The sequence below is a fragment of the Rattus norvegicus genome, chromosome 8, assembly GCF_021556685.1.
Source record: "Rattus norvegicus strain SHRSP/BbbUtx chromosome 8, alternate assembly SHRSP_T2T, whole genome shotgun sequence".
Lineage (NCBI taxonomy): Eukaryota > Metazoa > Chordata > Mammalia > Rodentia > Muridae > Rattus > Rattus norvegicus.
This window is the reverse complement of record NC_141541.1, coordinates 68,549,325-68,571,671: the sequence shown is the minus strand read 5'-3', so window position 1 is coordinate 68,571,671 and position 22,347 is coordinate 68,549,325. Positions and strand designations below refer to the sequence as shown.

At 45.1% G+C, this 22,347-nt stretch overlaps 1 protein-coding gene across 2 annotated transcripts in view; it reads left to right on the top strand.

The window, feature by feature from the left end:
- Nucleotides 1–22,347, top strand: part of Thsd4 (thrombospondin type 1 domain containing 4) — a 627,039-nt gene that overhangs the window by 162,145 nt on the left and 442,547 nt on the right.

Below are 22,347 nucleotides of genomic sequence, written 5' to 3'. Positions count from 1 at the left end.
ATCTCCTGCTTTAACTTAATGAATGTGTTCCCCTCTCCATTTCACACTTGCAAAGTTCAACAACTTAGGAAGACCCACCACTCCTGGATAGAAAAGCAAGCAGTTATGAAGTGTGTGTGACCAGATGCCGTTTCTAACAGCAATGGAGGGACGGGGAGAGAAGGGAAAGGAGGAGGGACTGTGAAGAGGTTAAGTTTCTAAGCTGCTACAGTTTTCATTAATAATTTAATCTGCCTTAATACTCATCCGTGGGTAACAGTACAGCTGGTACATATTAGCTCCAATTTCCTCATTAAAAATCTATTTCCTGCTATGGAGTCCATAGAAGTGACTTAATTTGTGATCTTAATAATTCCTCCTAACGCCTGCTTTGCCTTTTAGCCTGTTCCTCCACGGTGAGATTGTAGGGATTATTCGTTTCTATAAAGCACTCATTTTTCTAAAGCCAGAGCTAGCTAGCCAGCCAAATTGCAATGAATTCCGGGCCATGAAAGATGAAAGTCCCATTGTCTACTGGGCTGGGAATGAAGCTCTGTGGTAGATCATTTGGCTAGCATGCACGAGGCTCTACATTTGGTCCTCTGAAATGAAAAAGAAAAAAAGTCAAATCTACTTTATAGCGTTGTTATGAGGATCAAATGAGGTGTTGCCTAAAAATGTTTTGTGAATTGAAAGAGTAAGGAGTTACTTGCCTACAGGATCAGATGTGGCTCTTGTTTTGAATAACCATTGCTGTTCTATTAAAGTGAAACCAATTCTTTGGTAAATTCATACATATTCTCCCACTGACAAGTATGTCTTGTAATTTTGAGATCAAAGTAACCCCTAAAGAAAAAAGAAAAGATAGAGGATGCTGGGAGTAAGTGTGGAACCACCACTCACGTAATCTTTTTCATCTGATTTGCGTGTGTGTGTGTGTGTGTGTGTGTGTGTGTGTGTGTGTGTGTGTGTGTGTGTGAGAGAGAGAGAGAGAGAGAGTAGGTGAGAGAGAGAGAGAGAGAGAGAGAGAGAGAGAGAGAGAGAGAGAGAGAATGAGAACTGGAGCTGGAAACCATCTGAAAAATATACTAGAATTTGAACTTGGGTCTGGAAGGACAGCAAGTGGTCTTGACATGTGAGCCATATGTTCAGCCCCATGCAAATCGATTTATTATCTAGTTACTATTTGAAAAATAGGGGTCTAGGGCCAGAAATGGTAACATATATCTTGAATCTCAGCACTTGGAAGGCAGAGGCAGACTGATCCTCCATGAGTTGGAGACATAGCGAGGGCAACACAGAAAGACCATGTCTCCAAAACTCAAACCAAACCAAAATAGGGAAAAACAAGACAAACACAAAACACAAACAGAACAAGTTAGGAATGGTACAGAAAGTCATCTCTCTGGTCCTTTGGCCTCTTGACTTGCATTTTTAAAGTACACACTCTATGTTGCCAATGGCAAGTGGAAACCATAGCTTCCCTGGGAGCCAGAATGAATGTGTGGAGGCTTTCCGTTGGGAGTCTGGAATTTTGTAACTAAGCAGAGAATGGCCACGAGAAAAAGTCTCAGCACAGAGAAACGAGTCTCCAGCAGAAAATCCCTGCGTCTCTCAACAATTCATCAAGAGAGGGCCTAGGATGAGATTCCAGCAGAGAGGACTCTTGGGACCCAGTGCTTGGCTGTCTTTGGCCTTGGTCCCCTGTGCCATTCTCTTTTCCAGGTTTTCCTTGTATATTCACAGCATAATAAGCTAAGAGTATGAGTATACCGTGAATCTCGTGAAGCCTCCCAGGAGATCATCATAACCCAGGATTGGCCTTCGGGGACGCCTCAAATACGGAAGTTTTTAAGTATTCGTGCAGTGTGGTGCAAATCACAAGAAGTCCAGAGCTTATAAAAAGAAGAGAGGCAAAAAATAGCAGGACCCATGGGAGATGGCAATTCTCCATAAGTACAGTCAGGGCCCATGCCCAGGACAGTGGCATGCACTGTGTAAAAGATCGCAACAACAGGAAATATGGAATGAAACCTCTTCGGCACAGGACATTTGGCTCTGTCCTGTACTGGAGACTCTGGTGTTCTGAATATACTCAGCCCAGGGAGGGGTCTATTAGGAGGCATGGCCTTTCATAAACTGGTTGTTTACAGAAACACTCGAGTCCTGGTGGTTATGTGTGCCATTAGAGAGTGAAGAACACTGTCCTGAAGCCTAAGTTCCTGATTTCAGCCATGGACCACCTTTGTAAAAAGACTTTTCTAAGGACAGCAGTCTTCACATCCTAGCCAAGAATGCCATCTAGACGTCTCCATACCCTCCCTGATCCCAACATGAAGAGATGAAATGCATCCCTAAATTATACAGATTATCCTAATCCAGGAGGAAAATGCCACAGGACAGTATTATGGAAAATATTACCCAAACTAACAAGGAAATGTAGGTTAGCGCTTAGACCCTTTCCGAAGATGAAATAAAATAGGCATGTACCTTTTCTCTTCTGGCTGTTATCTGGGAGAAGAGAAAGAAGGGGGATATAATCGATCTAGCACACACTGCAAACACCAGTTTCTCAACTCCATCCTTAAACTTATGTTCAGTTTATCTTTTTTCGGTTTTTGATGGATCCCCGCTGGTTCGAAGATTCCTACAACAGTAAGCGGCTCGGCTGAGATGTATGGTGATGACTCTGAGGAGGCTGGATTAGAGACAAGTATTTTGCAGGCTTATATAAATCAGAACCCTGTCTCATTTCTGCTCATGGCTCCTCCCTCCACAGCATAATGCACTAAAACAGTGGCTCTCAGCCTTTCTAATGCTGTGACCCTTTAAAATAGTTCCTCATGTTGCCATGACCCCCAACCATAAAACTATTTTCTTTGCTACTTTATAACTGTAAATTTGCTACCGTTATGAATCATAATGTAAATATTTTTGGAGATAGAGGTTTGCCAAGAAGGTCCAGACTCACAGGTTGAGAATTGCTGGCTCTAAAGTGATGCAGGGAGAGGCCTGTTTGCAAGTACTTGTCTGTCATTTTATATGGTGCTATAATACTTGGCAAAGCAGGGGGAATTCTGGGAGCACAGAGTGGGGACCCTGGTTTGGGGAAGACTCTACTGAGTAGGGTGTGGTTAAGCTAGTTTATAAAATGACCAGCAAAGGCAAAAAGAGCTTGTAAGGTCAAAGAAAGGCTTAGCTAGGGACAGGGAGAAGCAGGCAGGATTGTGCTGGGGTTTCAGGAACCTGCCAGGTGGTTGAAGTCCACCTTCCCATCCCCATTCTTACTAGGAATAATTGGAAACCTTTTATCAGAATGTACCTTTTAACAGATCAAAATATAGCAACATGATGTGGGCCATGCTTGGCTTTTTAGATGCATTTGATTGAAACATTTTATGCAGAGCGTGGAAGTCAGAAATTAGCTTAAGTTACTCTGCATGCCTATAGTCCTAGTACCTGGACCAGTAAGGCAGGACAGTGAGTCCAAGGCCAGCTCAGACTGCTCACTAAAGATCCACAGAGACGCTGTTGCTGTTTGCTTTCCTTTAAAGTAAGCAAGCTAACTGGTTTAACTAGAAATTTAACTTACAAGACAGTAGGGATAGTACCCACGAAGGTGGCTTTGCAAGGGGAGCTTAACCTGAGTGGAGAGCCACTTAAACTCTCTCTTGGCTCCCATGAATTGGAGAACAGTATAATCTCTCCCTCTCGGGCTGAATTCTGGGTATGGAAAGGTCAAACCCAGCGGCAGGCATTGGACCATTGAACCACTCCCCAGCCCCTGTGTGGACAGGTTAAGGAGGTGGTCATTACTGGGCTTGGATAGAGTACAGTGGGTTAAAGAAGCAGTGAGGCCTAGACTCCCTCCTCCATGCTGAGGACACGGAGCAGGCAGTTTGGAAACCTCTGTGGAGAATAGGAAATCTTCCCAGAGAGCTAAGCCTTCCTCAGCAAGGAGAAAGCTCACCTTCAGAATTGAAGACACAGCCCTGATACAGAGGTATCTCTGATTCATCAGTTGCCCTGTCCTTGTTGGCTACGGCTAAGACCAGAAGTCAAGTCAGCAGCCATGTGTGTCTTCTACAGGAGAGCTCATTCAGGCCCAACAGCAGTGGTCTTGAAATTTCCTAATGCTCTGACCCTTGAATACAGTTCCTCGTGTCGTGGTAACCCCACAACCATAAAATTATTTCCTTGCTACTTAGTAACTATAATTTTGCTACTGTTATGAATCATAATGTAAATGCCTGCTATGCAGGGTATCTGATACGTGCCCCTGTGAAACAGAGGTTTGACCCCCAAAGGGGTCATGATCCACAATTTGAGAACCACTGCCCTAGACTTAAAAGGTAGGTTTTGTTTTGTTTTGTTTTGTTTTTTTAAATGAGGGAATGCTAACAGAGATGGGAAAACCAAACTTCTGGTGCCTTAGAAGATGGAGTTAAATAATCTTTTCTACCATCTGCTTCTGGTCTATATTAGTATTTGCTGGATATATATTAACCCATCAAGACACCTGTGACTAAGGTATCTGTCTTTCCCTGGCATCTTCTCTGAGGCCCACTGAACTTACTGCATTCTCCTTAGGGTCCAGACTGATGCTGTCCCCTCTGGAGGAGGTGGGCTGTAGAGTTACAGGGCTCAATGCAGGGACCAGCTTATGAGTGGCAAATGGTTTGGCTATCAAGGAGGCCACCTTGAACTTAGCCTTAACATCTTGCATGCAGTTAATTTATTGAGGGATGGGAGTGGGGCGTGGGCCTGGGAGGGGCGGGCTGGAAGGTGCCCTCAGCAAGCACAGATGTCTTGCATTCTGTTGCTGAAGATTTCTCCAGGGTAGGGCTGGGTTTTCTGGTGTGGTGTTGGTTGTTTCTGCCCAAGAGTAACTGACAGTGAAGGGAACAGCTCTTCAGGGCAGCTGAGTGGGGTCTCTGCCGGGAGATGTAACTCTGCCCTGCGTCTGACTGAGTGAATGAGTGGAGATGAAGGTAAACTCCTGAGTGCTGTTTGATGGAGGGATTTAGAAACAGTCCAGGTAGGAATTCAGTGCACTTCTGAAGGTTTGACAGCCTGCAGGGAAGCATGGGGCCAGAGCCTGGATGGGGTGGCCACCAGATGGTCGCCCCAACATGTATGATCTCACTGCCGTTGCTCTCGATGAGAAATCAGTGCTGGTATAGGTGCTTTTGGCAACTCTGCTTTCTACTCCAGAGTCTCAGAATCTCCACAGTAATGTTTCTTTTATGTGCTTGCGTGTGTGTGTGTGTATGTGTAATTGTCTTAGGGTTTCTATTACTGCACAAACATCATGACCAAGAAGCAAGTTGGGGAGGAAAGGGTCAATTCAGCTTACACATTCACCTTGCTGTTCATCACCAAAGGAAGTCAGGACAGGAACTCACACAGGGCAGGGAGCAGGAGCTGATGCAGAGGCCATGGAGGGATGTTACTTACTGGCTTGCTTCCCCTGGCTTGCTCAGCTTGTTCTCTTATAGAACCCAAGACTATGATTGAAAATAAATTCTCTCTTATAGAACCGCAATGGGCTGGGCCCTCCCACCTTGATCACTAGTTGAGAAAATGCCTCAATAGCTGGGTCTCTTGGAGTCATTTCCTCAACAGAGGCTCCTTTCCCTGCAATAATTCCAGCTTGTGTCGAGTTGACACACAGAACCAGCCAGTACAATAATGTATATCTGTGTTTATGTGTATATGTACATACATGTGCACGTAAGTTATGTGTGCGTGTGTATGTTGTGCATACCTGTATGCTGTTCATTACCAAGGCTTCCCCTGCTTATACAAATGTCCTACAGAGCCGTGACATTGTTGAGCAGGTGAAGGTTCTTCCCACCGACACAAACAATCTGAGTCTGAGTCACAGCGTCCGCGTGGTCAAAACAGAGAACTGACAACCTCAGTTGCCCTCTGACCTCCACATGTCCATCCTGGCCCATGCATGTGAGCACATGTGCACACATACACACTGTGGCAGAGGGGGAGATATTTGTGTGCACAAGAATACACACACACACACACACACACACACACACACTAAATGAAATGTAATGTTATTTTTAAAGTGGTTCAGTAAACAATGACTATTACTGCTTTAAGATTAAGTTGTACAGATACCAAGACTGAGATGTAAGGAATGAGTGCATCTGTCTGTCTCCCAAGGCAAAGTGGTCAGTCATTTAAAAGCTCTGGTTCCTAGGCTGGGGATCGGCTTAGTCTCTCAGGACCTGAGTGTGATCTTGGGAGAGAACTCAAGTAAAAAGCTCGTCTTTGTCTACTCGTTTCCCCAGCCCTGGGAGGTGGTAGATTCATGGGGTTGGATGGCCAACAAGGCTGCTCCAATTAGTGAGCCACAGAGGTGTGAGACTCTCCCAAAAATTGCTGGACAGCATCTGAGAACCAACTGAGGTATTGTCTGCCTCCCACACAAGTGCACTGCACATGAACGCACACCCACAGATACACAGACACACACAGGCACACATGCATGCACACATAATGTATGCACATACACAGAGACACATGCACAAGCATGTACACACGGAGACATACAGAGACACAATCATTCACACAGATACACAGACATGCACACACACGCACTCTATATCAACTTCCAACCTTTCCCCATCACTCCTTGACAGAAAAAAGAAATTACTCTTTTTCTCCTGCCCTGCAGTTTCTGCCATATTTTTATTTTCAATCATAATTTTGGCTACATCCAGCATGTGATTTCTTGTTTTAAAAACAATCTATCATCATTAAGGATCAGTTGACTCTTCATTTTGCTAGATTTGTTGTGTTACCCCAGACTCTCTCTCCACCCCCACCCCTACCCCTTCCCCCACCAGGAGTCTTTATGTATCTTTCTTGAGTTGGCCTATGAGAAACTAGTGTGCATCTTCTAGATATCCTTGGTAGCCGTGATACCCAGAGCAATGGCTTGCTTTGCATTGGGATTTTTACCCTTCTAGGCAGCAGCAGAGGGTCCTTGTTAATGGAGTTCCTGATGTAGCCACAAAGAGGTTTAAATTCCTAAGGTTAGTTTTTGCATTGTGTATATTTGAATACATTTATGCATTGTCAACTAGTTAGTAAAAAGCATTCTTTTAAAACTGTTCATACAGCTGTAGACATTTATAGGTAATGTAAAGAACTGGAACATAAATATGTAAATGACCTGAGATAGGGCCTGTGTGTGTGTGTGTGTGTGTGTGTGTGTGTGTGTGTGTGTGTAGGTGGAGGTTGTGTGGTTGTGTGTGTGTGTGAGAGGGGGGGGGAGAGAGGGGGGAGGGAGGGGGGAGAGAGAGAGAGAGAGAGAGAGAGAGAGAGAGAGAGAGAGAGAGAGAGAGAAACACAGAGAGAGACAGAAGTTAATACAGGATTCTGGATAGGGATGTGGCATAGTTCAGAGAGTGCTTGCCTGTCATAGATGAGGCTGTGGGTTCAATACCCAGGACCAAGGCAGATGTGACACAGCCCTCATTCCAGTGCTAGGGAAGTAAATGCAGGAAGGTCAAAAGTCTAAAGGTCATCCTTGACCAAACAATGAGTTCAAAGCCAGCCTGGGATACATGAGACCTTGTCTCTTAAAAAAAGAAAATACTCTTCTGGTGAGCGGATGGATTTAGTTACATTGACATGCTTTGGGGCTTTGACCTGTGCCCTGGAATGAGAAGGAAACTTTTCTTCTGAGGGAACATTATGAGCTTCTCCTCTTGGATGAAACATGATGCACTTGGGAATTAAGAAAAATTCAGATCAGAAATGGAGTGCAATGCCTTGACTCCAGACAAACCATTTCAGTGACCAAAGAATTATGGGAGTTCTGGGAGAGACCTTTGGAAAGGTGGAGTCCGTCCTGCAGCTAGAGGAAGAGGGAACCGGGAAAGCATTCTGGCCCCTGGATCCTTGCTTTTCCGATGGAAGATGAATCCTGTCTTCCAGCTCTGAAAGCACTGGAAGGAGAATGTTTGCCAAGAGTGCCAGCCTTCCTTCCAGTTGTTCACTCACAGGTTCTGGACCTGTTGGGTTCATCTCTGGTGTGTTTAGCTAAGCAACAGTTCACTCTCCGGTGCTGTAAACTGGCAACTTTGTTGCACACTGGGTTAAACCACACCCAACCTTTGGAGATCAGGTGCCAGTAGGGGCAAATTCAAGTTTGCCTTTCCTTTGATAATTTACACTTTAGGCCCTGAGAAGCTAAGTAGATGGTGTGTGTGTGTGTGTGTGTGTGTGTGTGTGTGTGTGTGTGTGTGTGTGTGTGTGTGTATACACATGCATGCAGGCATGTGCTCACTTGAATGCACATTACGAGTGTTGAAGTCCACTTGGGATGTGTTTCCTCAATCTCCTCTACCTCCCTCCTTTTTTGAGACAGACTCCCTCAATGACTGCCCAGTCAGTGAGCTCCATGGCTGTTCCTGTCTCTGTCCCTTTAGTGCAAGGGTCACAGGGATGTACATTACCCTGGCTTTTCACATGGGTTCCAGAGGCTCCCAGGGGATCTGAACTCGGGTCCTCACGCTTCTGTTGCAAGCACTTTTCTGACTGAACCATCTCCACAGGCACCTAAACAAGTCACATGGTAGTTACTGACTTGGGGGTCACAGTCTATCCCAAGTAGGTCTGTCTACCTGTCCCTGTGAAGTGAACTAAAAGAGTCAAAATAGAGGTGGAAAATAAAAGAGGATTTGTATTCAGTGAGGCCACATTGGAAAGAAGCACAAAGAGATCCAGTAGAACCCTCAAGTCCTTCTTCCTCTTGGGGTCCTGAAGTAAGAGCCAAGTTTAAACAGAGGGCCAAGGATGGTCACCTCTAAGCAGTCCAGCCAAAGTGTGGTCCTGCTCCACTCTGACCTGCTGCTATCCAGGCTGCTATTCCATCCATTGGGGTGGTCTGACAAACTGTGTGGTGTCTTTCCTGCAGACTCATCCTCTGATGGGTGCCCTTTCCTTCTCCTAGTGTCAGACTCCTGGAGGAAAGTCTCATTTGATTGAGGTCCTCTGTTTCAACCGTCTTTAGTCAGATTGAGAGGTGTAGTGTCTTTTTAGGATGTCTTCTGCCAGCTACCTCCTCATTAAGGCTTGAGAACATTTCTAGATTTCTCTTTTAGATCCCTTCAAGGGAGAAGTTAAATGTACCCTCTGTTGCCATAGTAGCTGATCTTTGATTGAAACCAGAGTAGCTTCAAGGATTAAAAAAAAAGTATATATCTGACCGAGGCAGATTCAAGGTCAAGTTTCTTGGCACCATCTTCACTGTGCATGGTGCTCCTCAACTGGGCATGGTGCTCCTCAACTGGGCATGGTGCTCCTCAACTGGGCATGGTGCTCCTCAACTGGGCATGGTGCTCCTCATCTGGGCATGGCTTGCCTCATCTCCTCAGGAAAGGAAAATAGTTTAACTACCAGAAGGTACGTGTTGATCACTGATGGTGGCCTGTTGAGCAGTGGAATTAGGCACTCCAAGTTGTCAACTCAGATTAACCAGCATTGCTAGAAATGTAGCCAGAATCCCCATACTTCTCTGTGTGACTCATAGCATCCCCCGGGCACTTGTGAGACAGAAGTTTGGATAGGGCACATGCTGCTTTATAAGGATTCAGGTCACACAGAAGTGCATCTCCACTTCTCTGTTGGAAACATCTCTCTCTGGGGTAGATGGGGACATTGGAGGGGGAGTCCAGCTCCCAGGGGATATTCCTTGGCTGGAAAGCTGCTGCCTTTGTTGGTTCCATGCTGAGTAACCCTATTCTCTTTCTCCAAGACTTCCTCCCCTGCCCTCCACTGCCTGTTTTCTAGCCTGAAGACTGTAAGAATCTGTGCCCCCACAAGGCTCACCGCCTAACAGAGAGATGATTACTGACAAGGTAAAGGGTGACTCAGCCTGTGACATCAGGAAACAACCCATCTAAAAATGTAGCAAGTGAACAACCGTCTGAACCTGGAAGTATGAGCTTCGCAGGGTCTGCTCAAAATGAGGAGATTATATGCTGATAATAGCAGACAAGTGCAAACAGATGTGATCTACAAGAGAGACATAAAGCAGGAGTTCCCTGCCCTGCGTGGTGGTGTCCTCACTCCTTAAGGCTGTAGCCACTTTGCCAAGCTTGTGAGGCTGAACCTGACCTAGGCTTCTAGGTCTGTCTCAGAGGTGGTCAACACTGGTACAGGTGATGTGCCAGTACCTGAGTGTGCTCCTCTCCCCTCCCCCCTTCCCTCCCCCTCCCCTTTCCCTCCCCTCCCCCTTTCTCTCCCTCCCCCTCTCCCTCTTCCTCCCCTCCCCCTTTCTCTCCTCCTCCCCCTTTCCCTCCCCTTCCCCTTTCTCTCCCCCTCCCCTTCCTCTCCCCCTCCCCCTTTCTCTCCTCCTCCCCCTTTCTCTCCCTCCCCCTTTCCCTCCCCCTCTCCCTCTTCATCCCCTCCCCCATCCCTCCCCCTCCCTTTCTCCCCCTATCTCTTTCTCTCAGATGCTGTAAATTGAACAGCTCTCCCTCCCTCCCTCCTTTCTTTCTTTCCTTCCTTTTTAAAAAAACACTGTTTTTATTTTATTCGTTGAGAGTTTCCCGCAGTCTTTTGGCCAGCACCCCCCCCCCTGGGTCCTCTTTCATCTTCTTACCCACTCACCTCCCCACTTTCCAACCATTGAGTCTGGTTTGTGGTGGCTGACTTCTCCTGAGCAGGGGACCTGCCATGGAGCAGGGTTGATATACCAGGCATCACTTCAGCAAACAAGCCTCTCACTTGTTTGAAGTCCTCTGTTTCAACCGTCTAATAGTCAGGTTGTTTCCAGCATCCATCTTGCAGCATCCTTGGCTAGGGGCAGAGCTCCATGGCACCGCCCCTCCTCCATGCCGTGGGCTTGAACTGTGCATGTCACAGTCACGGCGAAGGGTTACATGTATCAACCCTTTCTGTCTGGGAAACACTACTTCCCTGAAGTCATTAACCATGTCTGGCTCTTAAAATCTCCACTCTCTTCCTCACAGATTCCCTGAGGCTTGAGGGGAGGAATACGATATAGACTTCCTATCCGGGGCTGTGAATTTCATCTCCAGGCTTACACAGCAAGCACATTACCAGCTGAACTATCACCCCAGCCACAAGAAGCGGTGTCCTAACAAATCTTAATGGCTCTTCCCTCTTCAAGGCAGTGCTGAGAAGCGCTACAGGGATAATTCTTCTTTCTTTCTTTTATTGAAAATAATTTTACAGAATATATTCTAATTATGGTTTCCCTCCCCTCTTCTCCTCCCAGTTCCTCCCCACCTCCCTTCTCATCTGGATCCAGTTCTTTCTGTCTCTCATTAGAAAACCAATGAAATATAATAAGATAAAACCCAAACTAATACATCCAAATTGGATAAACAAACCAACAGAAGGAAAAGAGCCCAAGAGATGGCACAAGAATCAGAAAGGCACTCATTTGCACTCTAAGGGAAGCCATAAAAACGCTAAACTGGGGATGATGCTATATCTGCAGAGGCGCAGATCCATGCTTGGTCAGATCTGAGCTCCATCTTGCAGTATGGGCCTTAAGTCATTGGTCGGTTACTCCCACAAGCTGTCTGTCACCACTGCCCTATTGTATGTTTCAGGCAAGATAGAGATGTAGATTTTGTAGGGTTTGTGGCTGGCCTGGTGTTTACATTTCTCTTTCGTGGCATCCAGAGTGCTTTCTGTGTGAAAGTCACTAGTGTGTAGTAGCTCTGTGTGGGCCCCAGCTCAGATTCTCCACAGAAGTTGTGTGCGCTGTTTGCAGCCATAGAGCCTTGTTGTCAGTTTGTGGAGCAGCTATTGTCTTTGCAACAGCCTGGGACTCCTTGGCCAACAACTCAATGTTGTAACCAAGTCTGTGTAGTGGAAGCTTTCTCAGGTGACAGGAGATAGCCAGTCAGGGCTCTGTCTCCCTCATTATTTGGTGATTTCTGTTCAATCTCAAAGAAACCCTGGTCAAATGGCTGACGGGGGGTATCGAGGCAGACGCTGGCAGCCTGGCTCTCAGCATTGCAAGTTCCTGTTACAGAGTCAACCTGGCTGGCTCATCCCACCCCCACCCTAAACCGCTCTACCCCGGAGCCTTCTCTGATTCTTAACAGGACCTAGCCATTTTGGCTCTGAGCTTCTCAGTCTGTAGATTCCCATGTTCTCTCTTTGTCCCTTCTCTTTTCTCTTCCTCTCTCACTCTACCCGACCCAGTTTTCTCTCGTGGACCAGGTCTGCCGGTCAGGTTCTGTCTTCTGGCCTGGTTCAGTCCTCCAGCCTGCTTCAGTCTGGACCCTTTCAGATGCCTCTGCCTGTTTTCGCCCTCATATCTACAATAAACAGTCTCCTCGCCCAGCCCGCAGCAGCTCTCTGCTCCCAGACCCTGTGGGAAAGAGACCTCACCGCCTGGTCAGGTGGGCACTCCTGAGGCTGCAGAGCGGAAGAGACCACCAACACTGCCCACCCCTGCCCACATCCCTGGCCCAAGAGGAAACTGTATAAGTCCTCTGGGCTCCCGTGGGGGAGGGCCCAGGAGCGGCAGGACCCTTGCCTGAGACACCGCTGGAACCTGAGGGAAACAGACCGGATAAACAGTTCTCTGCACCCAAATCCCGTGGGAGGGAGAGCTGAACCTTCAGAGAGGCAGACAAGCCTGGGAAACCAGAAGAGACTGCTCTCTGTACATACATCTCGGACGCCAGAGGAAAACACCAAAGGCCATCTGGAACCCTGGTGCACTGAAACTCCCGGAAGGGGCGGCACAGGTCTTCCTGGTTGCTGCCGCCGCAGAGAGCCCTTGGGCAGCACCCCGCCTGGTGAACTCAAGACACAGGCCCACAGAAACAGCTGAAGACCTGTAGAGAGGAAAAACTACACACCCGAAAGCAGAACACTCTGTCCCCATAACTGACTGAAAGAGAGGAAAACAGGTCTACAGCACTCCTGACACACAGGCTTATAGGACAGTCTAGCCACTGTCAGAAATAGCAGAACAAAGTAACACTAGAGATAATCTGATGGCGAGAGGCAAGCGCAGGAACCCAAGCAACAGAAACCAAGACTACATGCCATCATCGGAGCCCAATTCTCCCACCAAAACAAACATGGAATGTCCAAACACACCAGAAAAGCAAGATCTAGTTTCAAAATCCTATTTGATCATGATGCTGGAGGACTTCAAGAAAGACGTGAAGAACTCCCTTAGAGAACAAGTAGAAGCCTACAGAGAGGAATCGCAAAAATCCCTGAAAGAATTCCAGGAAAACACAATCAAACAGTTGAAGGAATTAAAAATGGAAATAGAAGCAATCAAGAAAGAACACATGGGAACAACCCTAGAAACAACATAGAAAACCAAAGGAAGAGACAGGAGCCGTAGATACAAGCATCACCAACAGAATACAAGAGATGGAAGAGAGAATCTCAGGAGCAGAAGATTCCATAGAAATCATTGACTCAACTGTCAAAGATAATGTAAAGCGGAAAAAGCTACTGGTCCAAAACATACAGGAAATCCAGGACTCAATGAGAAGATCAAATCTAAGGATAATAGGTATAGAAGAGAGTGAAGACTCCCAGCTCAAAGGACCAGTAAATATCTTCAACAAAATCATAGAAGAAAACTTCCCTAACCTAAAAAAAGAGATACCCATAGGCATACAAGAAGCCTACAGAACTCCAAATAGATTGGACCAGAAAAGAAACACCTCCCGTCACATAATAGTCAAAACACCAAACGCACAAAATAAAGAAAGAATTAAAAGCAGTAAGAGAAAAAGGTCAAGTAACATATAAAGGCAGACCTATCAGAATCACACCAGACTTCTCGCCAGAAACTATGAAGGCCAGAAGATCCTGGACTGATGTCATACAGACCCTAAGAGAACACAAATGCCAGCCCAGGTTACTGTATCCTGCAAAACTCTCAATTAACATAGATGGAGAAACCAAGATATTCCATGACAAAACCAAATTTACACAATATCTTTCTACAAATCCAGCACTACAAAGGATAATAAATGGTAAAGCCCAACATAAGGAGGCAAGCTATACCCTAGAAGAAGCAAGAAACTAATCGTCTTGGCAACAAAACAAAGAGAATGAAAGCACACAAACATAACCTCACATCCAAATATGAATATAACGGGAAGCAATAATCACTATTCCTTAATATCTCTCAACATCAATGGCCTTAACTCCCCAATAAAAAGACATAGATTAACAAACTGGATACGCAACGAGGACCCTGCATTCTGCTGCCTACAGGAAACACACCTCAGAGACAAAGACAGACATTACCTCAGAGTGAAAGGCTGGAAAACAATTTTCCAAGCAAATGGTCAGAAGAAGCAAGCTGGAGTAGCCATTCTAATATCAAATAAAATCAATTTTCAACTAAAAGTCATCAAAAAAGATAAGGAAGGACACTTCATATTCATCAAAGGAAAAATCCACCAAGATGAACTCTCAATCCTAAATATCTATGCCCCAAATACAAGGGCACCTACATATGTAAAAGGAACCTTACTAAAGCTCAAAACACACATTGCACCTCACACAATAATAGTGGGAGATTTCAACACCCCACTCTCATCAATGGACAGATCATGGAAACAGAAATTAAACAGAGATGTAGACAGACTAAGAGAAGTCATGAGCCAAATGGACTTAACGGATATTTATAGAACATTCTATCCTAAAGCAAAAGGATATACCTTCTTCTCAGCTCCTCATGGTACTTTCTCCAAAATTGACCATATAATTGGTCAAAAAACGGGCCTCAACAGGTACAGAAAGATAGAAATAATCCCATGCGTGCTATCGGACCACCACGGCCTAAAACTGGTCTTCAATAACAATCAAGGAAGAATGCCCACATATACTTGGAAATTGAACAATGCTCTACTCAATGATAACCTGGTCAAGGAAGAAATAAAGAAAGAAATTAAAAACTTTTTAGAATTTAATGAAAATGAAGGTACAACATACCCAAACTTATGGGACACAATGAAAGCTGTGCTAAGAGGAAAACTCATAGCGCTGAGTGCCTGCAGAAAGAAACAGGAAAGAGCATATGTCAGCAGCTTGACAGCACACCTAAAAGCTCTAGAACAAAAAGAAGCAAATACACCCAGGAGGAGTAGAAGGCAGGAAATAATCAAACTCAGAGCTGAAATCAACCAAGTAGAAACAAAAAGGACCATAGAAAGAATCAAGAGAACCAAAAGTTGGTTCTTTGAGAAAGTCAACAAGATAGATAAACCCTTAGCCAGACTAACGAGAGGACACAGAGAGTGTGTCCAAATTAACAAAATCAGAAATGAAAAGGGAGACATAACAACAGAATCAGAGGAAATTCAAAAAATCATCAGATCTTACTATAAAAACCTATATTCAACAAAACTTGAAAATCTTCAGGAAATGGACAATTTCCTAGACAGATACCAGGTATCGAAGTTAAATCAGGAACAGATAAACCAGTTAAACAACCCCATAACTCCTAAGGAAATAGAAGCAGTCATTAAAGGTCTCCCAACCAAAAAGAGCCCAGGTCCAGACGGGTTTAGTGCAGAATTCTATCAAACCTTCATAGAAGACCTCATACCAATATTATCCAAACTATTCCACAAAATTGAAACAGATGGATCACTACCGAATACCTTCTATGAAGCCACAATTACTGTTATACCTAAACCACACAAAGACACAACAAAGAAAGAGAACTTCAGACCAATTTCCCTTATGAATATCGACGCAAAAATACTCAACAAAATTCTGGCAAACCGAATCCAAGAGCACATCAAAACAATCATCCACCATGACCAAGTAGGCTTCATCCCAGGCATGCAGGGATGGTTTAATATACGGAAAAGCATCAACGTGATCCATTATATAAACAAACTGAAAGAACAAAACCACATGATCATTTCATTAGACGCTGAGAAAGCATTTGACAAAATTCAACACCCCTTCATGATAAAAGTCCTGGAAAGAATAGGAATTCAAGGCCTATACCTGAACATAGTAAAAGCCATATACAGCAAACCAGTTGCTAACATTAAACTAAATGGAGAGAAACTTGAAGCAATCCCACTAAAATCAGGGACTAGACAAGGCTGCCCACTCTCTCCCTACTTATTCAATATAGTTCTTGAAGTTCTAGCCAGAGCAATCAGACAACAAAAGGAGGTCAAGGGGATACAGATCGGAAAAGAAGAAGTCAAAATATCACTATTTGCAGATGATATGATAGTATATTTAAGTGATCCCAAACGTTCCACCAGAGAACTACTAAAGCTGATAGACAACTTCAGCAAAGTGGCTGGGTATAAAATTAACTCAAATAAATCAGTTGCCTTCCTCTATACAAAGGAGAAACAAGCCGAGAAAGAAATTAGGGAAACGACACCCTTCATAATAGACCCAAATAATATAAAGTACCTCGGTGTGACTTTAACCAAGGAAGTAAAAGATCTGTACAATAAGAACTTCAAGACACTGAAGAAGGAAATTGAAGAAGACCTCAGAAGATGGAAAGATCTCCCATGCTCATGGATTGGCAGGATTAATATAGTAAAAATGGCCATTTTACCAAAAGCAATCTACAGATTCAATGCAATCCCCATCAAAATACCAATCCAATTCTTCAAAGAGTTAGACAGAACAATTTGCAAATTCATCTGGAATAACAGAAAACCCAGGATAGCTAAAGCTATCCTCAACAATAAAAGGACTTCAGGGGGAATCACTATCCCTGAACTCAAGCAGTATTACAGAGCAATAGTGATAAAAACTGCATGGTATTGGTACAGAGACAGACAGATAGACCAATGGAATAGAATTGAAGACCCAGAAATGAACCCACACACCTATGGTCACTTGATTTTTGACAAAGGAGCCAAAACCATCCAATGGAAAAAAGATAGCATTTTCAGCAAATGGTGCTGGTTCAACTGGAGGTCAACATGTAGAAGAATGCAGATCGATCCATGCTTATCACCCTGTACAAAGCTTAAGTCCAAGTGGATCAAGGACCTCCACATCAAACCAGACACACTCAAACTAATAGAAGAAAAACTAGGGAAGCATCTGGAACACATGGGCACTGGAAAAAAATTCCTAAACAAAACACCAATGGCTTACGCTCTAAGATCAAGAATCGACAAATGGGATCTCATAAAACTGCAAAGCTTCTGTAAGGCAAAGGACACTGTGGTTAGGACAAAACGGCAACCAACAGATTGGGAAAAGATCTTTACCAATCCTACAACAGATAGAGGCCTTATATCCAAAATATACAAAGAACTCAAGAAGTTAGACCGCAGAGAAACAAATAACCCTATTAAAAAATGGGGTTCAGAGCTAAACAAAGAATTCACAGCTGAGGAATGCCAAATGGCTGAGAAACACCTAAAGAAATGTTCAACATCTTTAGTCATAAGGGAAATGCAAATCAAAACAACCCTGAGATTTCACCTCACACCAGTGAAAATGGCTATGATCAAAAACTCAGGGGACAACAGATGCTGGCGAGGATGTGGAGAAAGAGGAACACTCCTCCATTGTTGGTGGGATTGCAAACTGGTACAACCATTCTGGAAATCAGTCTGGAGGTTCCTCAGAAAATTGGACATTGAACTGCCTGAGGATCCAGCTATACCTCTCTTGGGCATATACCTGAAAGATGCCCCAACATATAAAAAAGACACGTGCTCCACTATGTTCATTGCAGCCTTATTTATAATAGCCAGAAGCTGGAAAGAACCCAGATGCCCTTCAACAGAGGAATGGATACAGAAAATGTGGTACATCTACACAATGGAATATTACTCAGCTATCAAAAACAACGAGTTTATGAAATTCGTAGGCAAATGGTTGGAACTGGAAAATATCATCCTGAGTGAGCTAACCCAATCACAGAAAGACATACATGGTATGCACTCATTGATAAGTGGCTATTAGCCCAAATGCTTGAATTACCCTAGATCCCTAGAACAAATGAAACTCAAGACGGATGATCAAAATGTGAATGCTTCACTCCTTCTTTAAAAGGGGAACAAGAATACCCTTGGCAGGGAAGAGAGAGGCAAGGATTAAAACAGAGACTGAAGGAACACCCATTCAGAGCCTGCCCCACATGTGGCCCATACATATACAGCCACCCAATTAGACAAGATGGATGAAGCAAAGAAGTGCAGACCGACAGGAGCCGGATGTAGATCGCTCCTGAGAGACACAGCCAGAATACAGCAAATACAGAGGTGAATGCCAGCAGCAAACCACTGAACTGAGAATAGGACCCCCGTTGAAGGAATCAGAGAAAGAACTGGAAGAGCTTGAAGGGCTCGAGACCCCATATGTACAACAATGCTAAGCAACCAGAGCTTCCAGGGACTAAGCCACTACCTAAAGACTATACATGGACTGACCCTGGACTCTGACCTCATAGGTAGCAATGAATATCCTAGTAAGAGCACCAGTGGAAGGAGAAGCCCTGGGTCCTGCTAAGACTGAACCCCCAGTGAACTAGACTGTTGGGGGGAGGTCGGCAATGGGGGGAGGGTTGGGAGGGGAACACCCATAAGGAAGGGGAGGGGGAGGGGGATGTTTGCCCGGATACCGGGAAAGGGAATAACACTCGAAATGTATATAAGAAATACTCAAGTTAATAAAAAAAAAAAAAGAAAAAAAAAAGAAAAAAAATTTAAATCATAAAAAAAAAAAAACCAGTCTCCTCAACCAGACCAGTCATGTCCTCATTTTTCATTAATTTTATTTAGGTCACCTTCATACATGCGTGTGTATGTATGGAAGTTTTGACTGTGTTAGATTTCCATACTACTCCTCCAATGGCCCTTAATTATAGCTGCCCCCCCCACTCTTCCCTCCCCTTTCCTACTTGGTCCTCCCAGTCCAGTCCCCCCCCCCCACACACACATATTCATCCATAACTGTATTTCATTTCCTTTACCTAATAGCTTTATCTGTTACCCCCGGTCCTTCACTCAGGAAGCTTTTCTAAGTTCCATCCATTTACCTGCAAATCTTATTTCCCCTTTTTAATGACCAAGTAATACTCCAGTGTGTAAATGTACCACATTTCCTTTATCCATTCTTTCATTGAGGGACATCTAGGTTGGTTCCAACTTCTGTCTATTATGAATAGAGCAGCAGCGAGCATGGCCATGCAAGTGTCCTGTGGTAGGATGAAGCATTCTTTAGGTATACGCCCAAGAGTGGTATAGCTGGACCCATCCCTCTTTCTGAGGAGCCGCCACTCTGATTTCCATAGTGGCTGTACAGATTTGCATTTCCCTCGGCGGCATATTTCCTCCAACACGGCCACACTTCCTAACCCTTTCCAAACAGTTCTGCCTTCTAGAAAACAAGTATTTAAATATACAGACCTATTGTGTTCTTGGAGAAGTGTGAAACTCATGGTCTCTGTGGTCTGTGATCTTCAGTTTTGACATGTGCTACCAGGTTACTGAATGGTGGCTTCCAGTGAGAGCCTAATTGTGGAGCAGCATGGCTTTATGCAGGTGTGGTTATCAAAGGAGCAGAACATTTGACTTTGGTCTGGTCTGTTTCTGGGAACAACCAGCAGTGCAGTGACTGGTCTGCCGTGGTCCGTCTCGGGGGGCCCTGTCTCTGTCCTAAGGGATCTTAGGCAAGGTATATCACTTCCCTGGCCTCAGAGTTCACCTCTGCAGGTTAAAGGGCTTTAGTTGAACTCTCTTTAGCTCTGTGCTTCTGGGGTAATTGACCTGGAGAGACAGACAGGGGTGAGGTGGGGTAGATCTTTATTGCTGCTATAGAGTGTGGGTCTGGGACTGGTACTCCAGTATCTGCAGGGAGGCACTGTGACTTTTATTACAGACCCCTCTTCCCACCTGCACCCAGGGCAGGGTCTTCTACACGCGGGTCCCAGGGATTGAACTTACACTGCTGGGCTTGCTGGCACATGCCTCTGCCCACTGAGCCATCTCAGGGGCCCAAGAAACTTGTGCATTCACAAGTCCTAGTGGGTAGTTCTTTTCTTCCAGATAATCTGGGGACTTACGCAGGGATGGTGACGTCTCCAAGTCACCTAACCGATCACATGCTAGCTGTAGTGGCCCAGGCCTGTGATTCCAGCACTTGGAAGGGAAAATGATGAGGAAGAAGAGTTCAAGGAGATCCTTGTCTACATGGATTGAGGCTAACAGGGGCTGTGTGAGACTTTGTCTCAAAAGTGAAGCAAATCTTTTCCTTTTCCAGCTGCTGTTGTTGGGAGTCTGTGTACGTCAGTGGTCAGGGTGGCCGGCAGGGAGGCTTCCAGAGCCCCAGGAGAGAAGGCCAACCCAGGCAACCAGTTCCTCCTGGATTGCCAGAGTTCAGCCCAGCCTTTCTGTCCACCAGTCCCTCTCCTCACTGATCTCTTTCACGTTCTGCCTCAGATGGAATCTTGTTCCATATGGTTTGCGTCAGGCCAAGCCGACTCCGGCCACCCTGAGGTGGGGACCAGCAGCCTCCCTCCACTCTCCCCTCCCAAGCAGGGGATGGCTTCCTCCTGCTGGGCCTCATTCCTCCCTCTGTTCTTTCATCTTCCAGAAGATCTAGTGCTTCTGATGACATACAGCAGAATTCTTTATAAACCCTTGAGGGTTTTGAACTATTAGCAGATTATTCCAGAAACTTCTATGCACAGTGCTTTGTAGTGTTTAAGAGGCCAGGTGGCTCCTTTCCCTTCTCCTCTGTTAACACAGACAGATAGACAGATACACACACACACACACACACACACACACACACACACACATAAAAAGAGAGACAGAGACAGAGGGAGAGAAAGAGATACAAGTACACACACATAAGTACATATATACACACATACACATGTACACACACAGCAACATGTACACATACATACACATGCACACACAGACACATACAGTCACAGACATACGCACATGTACACACACCCTTTAAACAGGGTATAGCTGGGTTCTGAAATAAGAAAACATACTTTAGCAACAACATAATTCTGATCCTTTATATTTATCTTACATCAAATGCTGCTGTGTTCACCACTTACACACTAGGTAGAACTAAGCCTCATGGAGCTGCCCTTTTTTGGGGGGGTGGGTACCAGACTCTCCTGAAGACATGTGATAAGATAACAGATTCATAGATCTCATCCTAGACTTAGGGGTAGGAGTCACTGGGGGAGGGCTCCAGGGAACAAGATCTCTGGGTAGTTTTCGTGCATGGTGGAGGTTGGGAGCACCTGCTCTGGAAGAAGACAGAATTCAGACAGGAGAAGACTGGGAGAACAAAGGGGAGCAGAGCGTTGGATGGGTGCCCCCCTGCGTGGATTGAAATCCAGGTCTCCCCAAGCTCCATGTCTGCTCCGTGTCTCAGTTGCTCTGTCTGTGAAAATACATCTCTGGAACCGTGACATTTGCCCTGTTGGTGGCTGTGAGGACTGAGTGAATGACATGTGGAATACGTTTGAAGTGCACCCGGGCCATGCCCAGGGCCCTGGATGTGTTAGCTGTGGGCATTGGAGAAGCGCATGCCCAAGGCTTGACTTTAAAAGGGAGGGAAGCACACGTAGTGGTCTGAAGCTGAAGGCTTGGCAAATAATCTACATACGTTAACCTGGGAGGCGTTTTGGATTTTTGGTTTTTTTGTTGTTGTTGTTGTTTTAAGAAAAGAAACATAAGCATTCTCACCAGGGCTCTAAGCTGCAGTGAAGCCTAGAGATCTGCATCCGATTGTTCTTAACTTTTTCTCACGTGAGTGCACATGTGCAGGTGTACATGCAGGTGTGCATGCAGGTGTGCATACAGGTGTGTGTGCAGGTGTGCGTATGGGTTAGTGGCAGCCAGAGCCAGAGTTCAGTGTCTGATGTCTTCCTCCATCCCTCTCCACCTTTTCTTTTTAATTTTTGAGGTTGTAACTTAATCGCAGCTTCTCCTTTCCCTTTCCTCCCTCCACACCCCTCCTCACTCTCCTCAGACTAATGGCCTCTCATATCATTGCTATATGCACATTCACATGCATATATGTATTTGTACATACATATATATATATATATAACTAACTATAACCCCTCAAGCCTGTAATGTTACCTGTGTGTGTGTGGTTTCAGGGCTGACCATATGGCATTGGCTAACCAATTGGTATGCTCTTCCATGGGAAGACCTCCTCTCCCACGCCTAGCTTTCCTCAGTTGCCTGCAGTCCTGTGTAGGGTTAACATTTTAATAAAGATGACCAGCAAATTTTCAGAGACCTTGGTTTCCCTGGAGGAAGCCTAGTATTCAGATTGAAAGTATCCTAGGATTATGAGAGCATGAACACTAACTTCATATTTCATATC